General features: G+C 39.7%; 1 protein-coding gene across 5 annotated transcripts in view; it reads left to right on the forward strand.

Annotated features, from left to right (window-relative positions):
* Positions 1-14071, forward strand: part of SNAP91 (synaptosome associated protein 91) — a 157165-nt gene that overhangs the window by 25794 nt on the left and 117300 nt on the right. The gene's annotated exons all lie outside the window — the stretch shown is intronic.

The following is a 14071-nucleotide window of genomic DNA, read 5'->3' on the forward strand; positions in this document are numbered from 1 at the left end:
TGATTGAGCAGAGCGGAGAAACAATTTCAGAGATACTTAGGGCTTAGGATCTCTATGACTCAGTAATTAAATACAAAAGACAAGAGAGAAGACAAGGATGACGCTGAGGTAGAAAGCTGCGGCGCCTTGTGGATGGCAGCACTGTCATCTGGGCAAGGCTAAGTAGGTTTGAAGAGAAGGGAATGATTTCTGTCTTGCTGGTCCATTTCAGATTATCCAGGTCTAGTAGAAGTACAGGCATGGGAGCGAGTGCTTAATGAGAGAGTCTTGATGAGAAAAGAAAAGTGATCTTGGGGACATCCAATATTTAAGGGACTGGAGGAAGAAGAAGGGCCAGTGATGGAGACTGAGAGGGAAAAGCAGAGAGAAGAAAAGGGCGGTTCCCCCAAATCACAGGAAATATGACTTTAAAAACTAAAATTTGGGGGAAAAAGATTATCCAGCGGCACACGAAATGGAATAGGACGGGAACTAAAGGGTGTCCATTGGTTTTGGCAGTTTAGGGGTCCCTGCTGGCCCCGGAGCAGATTCGGTAGCGTGGTGAGGATGATTGTCATGTTGCAGAGACTCCTGTGACTGAGTTCTAGTGGATTCCAGACACTTGAGTGAAGAAATGGAGGGAGAGAGAGAAAGTGTGAGTTCAGGAAATCTAGAGTATAACACAGGGTCAAGAGAGGGATTTCTTGTTTCTTCACCCTCCAGAATGGGCTATGTTGACCTTGTTTTTAGAAGATACAGAGGAGCGGGTATGATGGAAAGAGAATAAAGATATAGACAGAGTGGCAGAGAGGCCGGGGGGAAAGAGAACGCAGACTGAGGTGTGGCCTTAAGAAGGAGGGGAGGACTCGTCTTTCTCCAAGGTTGAGGAGAGAAAGCAGTAGAGTATCAGACCACCAAATGGAAGGGAGGTCCAGAGGGTGTCAGCAGAATTCTAGGGAGCTCTTGTTACCCTGTGACTTAAAAGAACATTCTCGTGTGCTGGTTGCTCCCCCCCCTCATCTTCTGTGAGTTGATCATGGGAGCCCCATGACCCATGGAGCTGGAAGTTTAAACTCGGCATCTCCACTGGTTTTGAGTCCAGGATTCCGGCCTCCACTCCCCATTTCAGAACATTTCTGGAGGAACGGTAGAGCATGTTTAGTCATCTTCGGTACGAGTTATTGTGTGCAGAGTTGATTGCCGCTTAATGGATAACCCTCTAATCTACCTCTCAGCCCTTGCTCTGCAATACAGAATTGCTCCTCAAAGTAGCTACCCTTCATTTACCTGCATTCTCTATTATTCTTCACTTACAACAAGTGCAATTCTTTTTCTTTCCTCATCTGTTCTTCCTTTATGTTTTCTAACTTTTTCTTTTGCCTCTGAGCTGGCTAGTAATCTTTGTCATATTGTAAACTATAGATGAATCTGAAGTGGACTTTTGTAGATACTAAGACCTATCATTTGTCTTTATCTTGGGGATCTAAATAAATGGTAGAAAAGAGCCGAAGAGAAGCATAGGAAGCTGACATCTTTTGGGGGCCGCTGGGTCTTAGAAAAGCTGGAAGGCGATGTATTTTCCCACGGGGTCTGGACAGGTGGAAAACCTCATCAGAGACAGAGACCGCTCTTGGAGAAAATGAAAATGTGAGTCAGTAGTGCCTTGAGGTAAAGGGACAGCCGGAGTAGAAGAGTTCAGCAGGATTTTGTGGGAACCTAGCATTGTTACAGAAAGAAATGATTATGTTGAATTATATGAAGTTGCTGGTGGTGTTACACCATTTTTTGATTGACAAAAATGGTAATTTTGATATAGCTCAACTGAATGTGTTCCTGATTCTAAGGACACTTGTAAACTTTAAAATCATAACAATCATAACCCTTTCTTTTGAAAGCTGGGAACTGCTGTCCTTGGTTATGTGTGAGAGTTCCTTTTCTGTAAGTCTTCTTTGCTTACAACAGTACATTTTCTCCGTGCATATTCAGTTCTTATAGACTGCTACCCATGCCGCGCGATCCTTTGCCCACAACTGCAACTGGAGAGGATACTGGTCATAGGCTGGGACAGCTTCCCTGGGGACCTAATCTAGCCTGACTTCAGCTCCTGAGATCTCCTGATTCTTACTCTAGACAAGCAGTTCTTACTAGGGGGCAGTTTTGTCCCAATGGGGAAACTTAGCAGTGTCTGGAGATGTGTTTCGGGGGGCGAGAGGGTGCGACTGGCGTCGTGTGGCAGAGGCCAGGGATACTGCTAAGTATCCTGCAATGCGCAGGGCAGCCCCCATAACCAAGAATGTATCTGGCCCCAAATGCCAGTAGTGCCAAGGCTAAGAAACTTCTTCTAGACCGAGCCACCAGGGAACTTAAGACACACACAAATCATATTTCTTCGTGCTGAGCATGAAAAGTGTGTAAGGAGATGGGTAGAACTTGGCAGAATAAAGTTTGGAGAATATAATAGAGCAAAACCAATGGCTTAACTATCCTAGATTTCTGAGGCTGCTTGTCTGCAGAGTGCACTCAGAGCGCTTAGACAACAGACAGTTTTGAAGAAGAGTTGGGATCTGGGGTCTCAGGAGTTAACTGGTTTAGCTTTCTGCTGCTACCACCTGTTATATCTGAATTTCTGACCATCTTTCATTTTTCCCTACAGTTACGCATCAGTACATGAAGTCTCAACAGCTTCTCTTCCGGGTCTCAAGAGCAAATGTAAAGCCTTTTTTCGGCTTTTCCTTTATTCCCCCACCCCTTTATCCCCTAGGGATTAAGGATATATATGAAGGAGAGGCCTAAATATTCTTTTCATTTCGCTTAAACATTCTTTTTCTCTTTTACTGCAGGAAAGTGATATTACGTATATGTGTTTTTATATAATATATTTATTTATGTGTTGATATATATAATATTTATGTATTAAATAATCCATAAAATAAATATGTATAAAGAACTAGAGTTGTATTCCTTAGTATTTCAGACCGAAAATAGACTTGGGTTTTTTTGAGGTTTTTTTTGACATTTCCTTCTAGGAAGTTCTGTAGAGGATTGTGAAAAATAAAAACAGATATGACTTTGGGTAAGCCAAGGAGATGGGATAGTGCTGGGAGGTGTTGCCAAGGATCCTTGTGTTGTGGAGGAACAGGAGTGGAAAGCACAGAACATCCAGCCCTGTACTAGCCTTGGAGTGAGGGCTAAGAACTTGGGAGAGGGCTTCCCTGGTGGCATAGTGGTTAAGAATCCGCCTGCCAGTGCAGGGGATGCGAGTTCGAGCCCTGGTCCGGGAAGATCCCACGTGCCGTGGAGCAGCTAAGCCCATGAGCCACAACTACTGAGCCTGCACTCTAGAGCCCACGAGCCACAACTACTGAAGCCCGCATGCCTAGAGCCCGTGCTCCGCAACAAGAGAAGCCACCGCAATGAGAAGCCCGCACACAGCAACGAAGACCCAATGCAGCCAAAAATAAATAAATAAAATAAATAAATTTATATAAAAAAAAAAGAACTTGGGAGAAACCCTGAGATTAGGCTGTAGATACAGCAAAGGAGGAAAGTTCTAAATGTCTACAGCAGGAGTTGTCATTTCTGGATACTATTTATTTTTAGGAAACATAAGCTTCACATATGTGAGTGGGGAGCTTGATTGGAATCAGAAAACTGATGCCTTATTTCTGCTGCTTGAGTCCTAACTATGCAACGCTGCTTTTCTCTATGGCTCAAGAGCACTCTAAAAGGAGATGTTGAATATAAAGGGTTAACCGAGGTTGGAATGGCTGTTCTTTTCTGAGGATGGAATAAGAAGTGATGGGCTGTGGTTAGTGCATGAAGGACTTAGGTTAGACATTTAAAAAGACGTGCAGGGTTGATCAGTGTTGAGATACAGTAATTTACTAACATGGCAAATTCTTCTCCAGACACCCCTAAAATGTTGTTTGGGGATAACTTAAATATAAGCTTTTAATTTTAGTCCAAGTCTCTGTGAAAAACAAAAACAAAACTTAAGGTCATCATGTAAATAGGGCATGAGTTAATTTACCTGACACACTTGAAGACTAGACGTAGGTAGATCATCATGTGGCAGTAGAAGGAACTCAGAAACCCAAGCTGCACATATCTTCTGAAATCTCCCTGGCAACGAAGTCAGCAAAGGCCATCCTTCCAGCAATTACTGCCAGCTTAAAGAACTGGCTAGAGAGTCTTTGTGGATTGCCCAGAACACCATGATCTTCTGTTTCAGTGGTTCTGTTACAAATGTCATCTCCTACCTCTGTGATACTGTCTCCTTTTTTGGTATCCTTTTAAAATTCTGTTCATATAAATTGTCATCTGGTTCTTAAGGCACAGAGTTCTTTTGAGAACCCTATGATAATTTATAGAAAACAATTGGAAGAGGATAACATATAAAAGCAATGTAATGTTATGGCTAGTGGACGTATGTGTTTATTTCTACCTCAAGGTTATAGTGTTAATGCCAGAACTAACTGTGTACAAATCCTAAAGGACAAAAATGTAACCTTCCAATTTTTGTCTTAATAATTTTCTACTACCCTAGAGTTAACTGAGGGTGCAGTATTTGGTAAATGGACTGCTTACCTGCCCCCTACCCCCCAATCCCAAGCAATAGTGGTTCATGGCCCTGGATCCAGAGTCATGCAGGCAGGCAGGTGGGCACTTGTTCTGGCTCCTTGAAGCTCTCTGAGTCATGATCCTGCATTCGGGAGGCACGTGGTCAGTATCTCCTCTACTCCAACTGGTCAGAACAATCATAGTTAGTAATTTATAATGTTCCTTTTGAAAAGTCGCCTATGCCTGCATCTCAAACCAACCCATGTTTAGAACTCTTTTGGGTATAGATTCCATGAGGCTTAAATGATTGACATAATTCTTGGGACGTCCTTTTATGTGTTCCACAGACAATAGACCTTCCATCGGATGTAGCTCGAACATTGCATAGGGAATGGGGCTCCCTGTGGATGGGAGTAAAGTCCAAAAAGAGAGTGACAAAGTAGGTGAAAGTAAGTAGAAAGAGAAACAAGAACACGAATGCAAGCATATGCCTACAGTGCTTCTCTTTCCCAGAGGGTACAAGAGGCACTTCATCCAATTGTTCAGATGCTACAAGCTCATCATTCTTGATTCTTCCCTGTATCTCATGCCTCCCATCAAATCCATTGGCTAATATTCTTGGCTCTGCCTTTGAAATAATCCAGAATCCTACCTTTGGTTTTCCTGCTTCTATCCCATTGTCACACTGATGTAAGCTCACTATCACCTCTCACCTGAACTATTGAAATAACCTCCTTTATTGTCTCCCTAACTCCACTCCCTCTACCCAGTGTAGGCTCCACATTGCCCCCAGAGTAACTCTTCAAAATATAAGTTGGGTCATATCATTCCCCTGCTCAAAACCCTCTAGTGACTTCCTACTGCATTTTAATGAAATGCCAAGTCCTTCCTGTGACCGATGATGCACTGAGTTACCTGGTCCTGATAATTCTCTGTCTGCCACTCTCTCTGTTGCTTGCTGTTCCCCAGGAACCTGGCTTTCTTGCTGTTTCTTGAATCCATCAGGCATGCTCTCACCTCAGGGCCTTTGCATTTGTTGTGTGCTCTGCATAGAACATTCCTTCCTCATCGCGTGTAGGTCTCTTTAAATGTCATTTCTGTGGGGCAGCCTTTTCTGATCACCCTCTCCGAAACAGTAACCACTATTACTCTGTGATCCCTTATTTTATTTCTCATCACATTACTTAGCTCTGCCTGGCACATGATGAGCATTCAGTAAGTATTTGTTAATTAGTGAATCAGTTGAATTAACAAAATATGCCAAGTCCTTTTTGATCTAGGTAGCCAAAGGGTGACTCTAATTATAATTGTGTGTGTGTATCCATCCCTTTTTGTGTATACTATACTATGTATGTAGTAGAGTATGTATATATGTGTGTGTATAAATGTGTGTGTGTGTGTGTGCGTGAGCGTATCTCAACCAAAGTATCTAGCACCCAGCCTGATATATTATCAAAGTATCCATCCCTTATAGTGTATCAGGCTCTGTGCTAGATATTTTGCTTGCATTACCCACTTTAATAAAATAGCTCTCAGATAGGTGTCGTCGTTATCCCCGTCATGGTAATGCAGAAATGGAGGTTGAGAGGCAACTTGGCTCAAGGTCACACAGTTATTCAATAACATGATAATGGACAGGATGTGATCTGGCTCCAGAACCCTTACTGAGTGACTTGACTATGCTATCTGTATACTACATCTCCTAATTTTGAATTTGCCAAAACCCTATAGCGGAACAAATAGGATAAGCAGGAGATTTTTGTAGTATATATTTCTACAAAGGATTACAAAAAAATCACAAGGTATACATATTTTTCTTTGAGATGAAAGATGTTCCCTTAGTGGTTTAGAAATTAGTTTACATTAAAGTTCACAGATAGTAATATGAAATACAAATAAAGTTTTTATTCAGCTATTTTGACCAAATTAAGTGAAAAATACTAAAAGCTTACATTTTATACCTTCCTATTTAAAGGATTTGTTTGAAGGATACCTGTTGTTATGTTCTGCAAATCCTATTCATCAAGTTGGGCACATTTACAAAGTGCTCCCCCTTGATCTCTGCAAACCCGAAGGTGTTTATTCTTTTATTTCCTGCTCCATTCATCCTTGTTGTCTACACTTAACAGTTGAGGGACATCACTTACCCTTGCTGTCTCCACCTTTGCTGTCGTTCACGGAGCTCTCAGCGCCTCCCCCGCTAAGCCCTCACTAGGTCACTTCATTTCACATGCTCAGCCCTGCCTAGACTTGCCAAGGTTCTCCCAGTACCCCTCCTCAGCTTCTTTTCTTTTGGGATGTCCATGCAGTGTCCAACCACCTCCTTCATATTTTTGTTCTGATTACTGTCTGTGCTACCTCTGAACTTCTATATGCAAAATTCATATTTTATAAAATTATTTCACATTTGTTAGGTCCTTCTGCATGGCACACAGAAACTCTCTTTCTCCTTCCCGAAATATCATTCTTTCAGTTGTACCCTCTATCCTAGTTCCTGTAACCAGCTCACCTGAAACAGAACTTCTGTGCAAAAAGCGCTTATCTCTCAAGGGAAGACATTAAGGGGCTGTTGAACACTCTGTAAAAGCTCAGAAGCAACGTGGTTTTGAGGAGCAGTGAGTGAGATGCTCCAAGGATGTTAGAGCCGGAAGGCACTGGAGAAGTCATGGGCCTGGTTCCTTTTGTTGTGTTATGTTCTGTGTAGGTTGCATCACTTAGGTTGCTTTCAGCTGCAAGTAACAGAATACCCTACGAAAGGAACTGACAAGATGATTTACCATCTTCCTTAACAAGAAGTCTGGAGAGGAGCCCGTTCCTGGGTTTGATTAGGAGCTCAGCAGCATCACCACCGGACCAGATGCTCTCCATAGTTCCCCTTGCCATCTTCAGCTTGTCGGTGAAGCCTGTACTTCTGTGTCATGATGACCATGATGTCACAGGCATACACAGCTACGTCCACTGAAAGAGAGGAGACTTGTTTCCACTCTGTTAATTGTACAGCTCTGCTCATTCCAAAGGGAAATGTTTTCCCAGGTGATCCAGCAGACTGCCACTCCTATGTCCACGGCTAACTACAGGGGAAGCAGGGATGGCATGTGTCTGGCATTTTTAGGCTTTCTGATGGGCGAGGTGGGCGTGTGGATTCTGCTGGTATAGAAGAAGAGAGAAGGAACTAGCTATTGGTGTGGCAACCATTAATGTCTGCCATTCATAGTGAACCCAAGAAGAGGAGCTTCTGAACCATCTGCATCATTACCTTTTTGCATTGCCCAAATTGGAAGGATTAGTTTCAGTTTACAAATGTTTGAGCTCTTTGATGTTGTTAACTAGCAGGAAGGAAGGGAGAGAGGAAGAAAGAAAAAAGATATAAATTCAGAAGAACTATAGTTAATAAATTTTCATATATATCAGTTCACGTGGCAAATACTCTGAGATATTATGATGTATCAGCAACTCTTAAAACCTTCATATTACTGTGTCACTGGACTTTGGTCTATAACTTCTCATTTTCTTTTTGGGGGCTCAAGTTTAGATGATTGTAAGATAAAATAATGACCAATCTTTGTACCCCTTTCTGGCATTCAGTCGAAGGAAAATTGCTTTCTTAGTGCAGTTTGACAGAATCATGTAATTGAACTTAGGAAGAGATTTTTTAAAAATTGAAGTATAGGTGATTTACGTATAATTTACAATATTGTGTTAGTTTCAGGTGTATAACAAAGCAATTGTTATTTTTATCAGATTATATTCCATTATAGGTTATTACAAGATACTGAATATAATTCCCTGTGCTCTACAGTAAATCCTTGTTGCTTATCTATTTTATGTACAGTAGTTCATATCTGTTAATCCCATACTCCTAATTTGTCCCTCCCACCCTCCCTCGCTCTCCCCTTTGGTAACCATAAGTTTGTTTTCTATGTCTGCTAATTTGTTTCTGTTTTGTATATAGATTCATTTGTATTGTTCTTAGATTTCACATATAAGTAATACCATATAATATTTGTCTGTTTCTGTCTGACTTACTTCACTCAGTATAATATTCTCTAGGTCCATCCATGTTGCTGCAAATGGAAATATTTCCTTCTTTTTTATGACTGAGTAATATTCCACTGTATATATATACCACATCTTCTTAAGCCAGTTATCTGTTGATGGGCACTTGGGTTGCTTCCATGTCTTGGCTGTTGTAAGTAGTGCTGCTATTGAGGTTCATGTATTTTTTCAAATTAGAGTTTTTGTTTTTTCCAGATACATACCCAGGAGTGGGATTGCTGGATCATGTGGTAGCTCTATTTTTAGTTTTTAAGGAACCTCCATTCTGTTTTCCATAGTGGTTGCACCAATTTACATTTCCACTGACAGTGTACAAGGGTTCTCTTTCCTCCACACCCTCTCCAACATTCATTAATTGTAGACTTTTTGATGATGGCCATTCTGACCAGTGGGAGGTGATACCTCATTGTGGTTTTGATTTGCCTTTCTCTGATAATAAAAGATGTTGAGCATCTTTTCATGTGCCTTTTGGTCATCTATATGTCTTCTTTGGAAAAATGTCTGTTTAGGTCTTTGGCCCATTTTTTTATTGGGTTGTTTATTTTTTCGATATGGAGCTATAGGAGCTGTTTGTATGTTTTGGATACTAACCCCTTGTTGGTCACATTGTTTGCAAATATTTTCTCCCATTCTGTAGGTTATCTTTTTGTTTTGTTGATAGTTTCCTTTGCTGTGCAAAAGCTTTTAAGTTTGATTAGGTCTCATTTGTTTATTTTTGCTTTTATTTCATTTGCCTTGGGAAGCTGATCTAAGAAAATATTGCTACGATTTACGTCTGAGAATGTTTTGTCTATGTTCTCTTCTAAGAATTTTATGGTGTCCTCTTATATTTAGGTCTTTAAACCATTTTGAGTTTTTTTTTTTGTTTTTTTTTTGTTTTTTTAGTATGGGTGTGAGGGAGTGTTCTAATTTCATTGATTTATATGTAGCTGTCCAGCTTTTAGGGAGAGATTTTTAAATGGAATAGAAGATGTCTTTCTAAATGTAGGCTGCTGATAAAAGTACATGTAACAATGAAATAAAAAGTAACTCTTCCTTTCTAATTTGGTGATTCAGTTATGTCCAGTAGGAGTTACAGAAAGAAACAGCCTCTAATACCTATCAATTTTATCATGAAAATATCTTAAATTGAGGCAGCTAATGCTAAGCCAGTCATGGCCATCTCATTTACTAAGTTTCTTTTGTATGTCAGGGCCTGTGTTAGGTACAAAGGACCCAAAGATATAGAGATGGCCTCATTCCTACCTATTGGACCTTGAGCTCCAATGGGGCAGAGGCTTATGTAAACAGGCAATTACAATTCCAGGTACTACAGACTACAATAGAGATGTGTAAAAGTAAGGATTAGCATTAGCACAAATGACAGTGTCTGTCCTATAAGGTAGTTCATATTATCCTCACTTCTAGGCAAAAAAAAAACAGCCACAGAGTAGTCAAATTAACTTGTCCATAAACAGCCAAGTCAGATTGTGGACTGGATTTTTGGCCCCAAGTCCAGTGTCCTCTGGCCTACTCTGCATGGAAAGGAAAATCGGGTCTCTCTTCCCCTTGAGCGCAGTGTCAGAAAAAACCTCATGGAGGTTATAGTATTTGAGATTGGCTTTGAGAGATGAGATCTCAGTAGGGTGAGGGCAGAGACATTCTAAGCAATGAGAACAGCATGAAAGGCTTCAGTGCGATATTCTTGGTGCACAATTTGTAGCAGAGAAAAAAATTAGGAAGGTAGCTGAGCCTTCTAATGAAAGGCCTTATACTCAGGGTTGAGGTATTTACTTAATTCAGTGAACAGCAAGAGGATCCAGTGGGGTTTGAGCAGGTGACTGCTATAACTAGAAGGGTACACTTAGGCAATTATTTTTCCACAAATATATCTAGTTGGGCTGGAGGTGATCCAGAGAACAGGCTAAAGAGCAGTCCAAGCAAGAGGTAACGAGGGCCCTGTCACGTGGCTACCTTTTCACGTGGCTCAGGTAGATGAGAGTCTCCCATAGTCATGGAACAAGAAGCAGGTGATCACAAATTTGAGAGCCATTCAGGTTTGTTGCTATTTGCTTGTCTTAGTGAACAATTATTTACAACTCCTAAAAGTTCAAGATTTTTTCCCACTCCCATTTATTTCTTTTATTCTCTTGATTATATTATCTTGCCTCAGAGAGATTTTTCTAAGACATTTTTAATAGCTTAAAACTGCTGAAAAGAGAGACTTACTTTGTGACAAGATAGAGTAGCAGGGTCTGTATTTACCCTCCTGCCTGAAACAGCTGAGAAACTGGACAAAGCGTATGAAATAACTCTTTTCAATGTGTTGGACATTAGGCAATAAATGACAGTGACCCCTGAGAGACGGGGAATAAACAAGGTTAACTCTAGGACTGTCCAAGCTCACTGCCATGAGAGGGTCTCCATGCCATAGCACAGGGTGCTGGACCCCAGCTGGATCCTAGTGGTCTGCTGAATGGTGGAGGGTGGAGCTGGTTCTTTGAGAACATTGACACAGTTAAATGCCTTTACCCAGGCTGATCAGAAAAGAAGAAAGATGTAAATGACCAATATCAGGTAATTAAGAGAGGGGGTGACATCACTACTGATTCTGTAGCCGTTAAAAGGACAATAAGGGAATACTGCTAATGAGTTGATGCCAATAAATTCAACAACTTATATGAAAATGACAAATTTGTTAAAGGCACAAACTACCCAGGCTCATTCAAAAATAAATTTAAAACCTGAAAAACCCTATATCTATTAAAGAAATTGAGTTTATGGTTAAACACCTAGCAAAGAAAACTCCAGGCCAAGATGACTTAATTGGTGAATTCTGTCTATAAAAGAAACAATCCCAAACTCTTTCTAGAAGAATACACAGACTCTTCCAGAAAATTGAAAACGAGAGAACACTTCTCTACTTATTCCATGAGGACAGTATTACCAAAGATGTTACAAGAAAAGAAAAGCTATAGACCAATATCCCCCATAAACATAGATGTAAAGATTCTGAACTTCCCTGTGGCACAGTGGTTAAGAATCCGCCTGCCAATGCAGGGGATATGGGTTCGATCCCTGGTCCGGGAAGATCCCACATGACTTGGAGCAACTAAGCCTGTGTGCCACAACTACTGAGCCTGCACTCTAGAGCCCACAAGCCACAATTACTGAGCTCGCGTGCCACAACTACTGAAGCCCGTGTGCCTAGAGCCCATACTCCGCAACAAGAGAAGCCACCACAATGAGAAGCCCGTGGACCACAACGAAGAGTAGCCCCCATTTGCCGCAACTAGAGAAAGCCCGTGCACAGCAGTGAAGACACAACACAGCCAAAAATAAAAATTTTAGCAAATCAAATCCATGACAAAATATCATGACCAAAGGAGTTTATCCCAGGAATGCAAAGTTGGTTTAACATTTGAAAATCAGTCAATGTAATTCACCATAATAACCGACTGAAAAAGAAAAGTGATTATGATCAGTATTTGACAAAGTCCAATATTCATTCATGAGAAAAAAATCTCAGCAAACTAGGAATAGAAGGGAACTTTCTTAACCTGTCATAGGACATCTATGGAAAACCTACAGCTAACATTATACTTAACTAGTAAAAGGCTAAATGCTTTCCCTCTAAAACCAGGAAAAAAGACAGAGATATCTTCTCTTACCATTTCTATTCAGATTGCACTGGAGATTCTAGCCATTACCATCAAGTTTTAAAAAAAAAGAAGGAAAAGGTATTGAAATTGCAAAGAAGTAAAAACTGACTTTTATCACAGATCACATGATCATCTATGCAGAAAATGTGATGGAATCTACCAAAAAGAACTATTAAGTGACTGTAGCAAACTGTAGGATACAAGTCAATAATACAGAATAAGTTGTATTTCTCAATATTGGCAATGAACTATTAGAAATTGGAATGGAAAATAGTACCATTTACCATATCAAAGAATATGAAATACTTAGAAATGCATCTGACAAAATATGTATGAGACTTGTATACTGAAAACTGCAAAACATTGCTAAGAGAAATTAAAGCAGATTTAAATAAATTGAGAGACAAACCATGTACATGGATTGGAATACTTAGTATCGTTAAGATGCCAGTTCCCCCTCAGTTGATCTATAGATTCAACATAATCTAAATCAGAATCCCAACAGACATTTTTGTTAAAGTTGATCAGCTCCGTCTAAAACTCATATGGAAATACAAAGAATCTAAAAAGAGCTAAAACAACTTTAGAAAAGAACAAAGTTGGAAGAGTAACTTTACCTGATTTCAATTAATTATTATAAATTTATAGTAAGCAAGATAACGTGATATTAGTATAAAGTTGGACAAATAGATCAATAGAACAAAATAAAGAGTCCTTTAATAGGCCCAAAGATATGTGATCAAAATTTATTTTTAACAAAGGTACAAAGGCAATTCAGTGGGGAAAGAACAGTTTTTTCAACAAATGGTGCTGGAACAATTTGATATCCATCTGCAAAAAAAAAAAAAAAATCATATATCCATACCTCACACCATTTATAAAAACTAACAATGTATTATAGACCTAAACGTGCAATCCTAAAATTATAAAACTTCTAGAAGAAACATAGGACAAAAATTTGTGACCTTTACTTAAGCAAAGATTTCTCAAATATGACACCAAAAGCATAATCCATGAAAGACAAAAACCTGATAAATAGGACTTAATCATAATTTCTGTTCTTTGAAAGACACTGTTAAGGGAATGAAAAAGAAAACCACAGACTGGAGAAAATATTTACAAATCGTGTGTCTGTGAGAGGACTTTATCCAGAATCACTCAGTGATAAGAAAACAAACAATCCAAAAAAATTGGGCAAAGAATATATACCAATGGCAGGTAAACTAATGAAAAGCACATGAAAAACATGTTCAACATCATTAGTCATCAGGGAAATGCAAAGAAAAACCATCATGAGATACCACGCTACACCTGTTAGAATGGTAAAAAATAAGTAAACTGAAACACTCATGTACTGCTGGTAGGAATGTAACATGATACAATCATTTTGGAAGTATTGATAGTTTGGCAGTTTCTTAAATATTTACTTCCAAATGATTTAAACATTTCACTCCTGGGCAATTACCCAAGGGAAATTAAAGCATATGTCCATAAAAATACTTGTACACAAATGTTTATAGCAGCTTTACTTGTAATAACCAAAAACTGGAGTTGCCTCAGATGTCCATCCACAGATGAATGGATAGACAGTTTTGGTATGTCCATATAAGGCAATACACCTCAGCTATAAAAAGGAATGAACTGTTGATATATGCAGCAATTCGATGAGTTTCAAAATAATTGTGCTGAGTGAAAGAATCCAGACCTCTGCCCACCCCCGCCGAAAGAAAAAAGTATGATTTTCTTTACAGAAAATTTAGAAAATACAAACTAATGTATATTTACTGAAAACAAATTGGTGGTTGCTAAGGGACAGCAGGGAGGCAAATGGGGAG

Source organism: Balaenoptera acutorostrata, chromosome 14 (genome assembly GCF_949987535.1).
Source record: "Balaenoptera acutorostrata chromosome 14, mBalAcu1.1, whole genome shotgun sequence".
Taxonomy (NCBI): Eukaryota; Metazoa; Chordata; class Mammalia; order Artiodactyla; family Balaenopteridae; genus Balaenoptera; species Balaenoptera acutorostrata.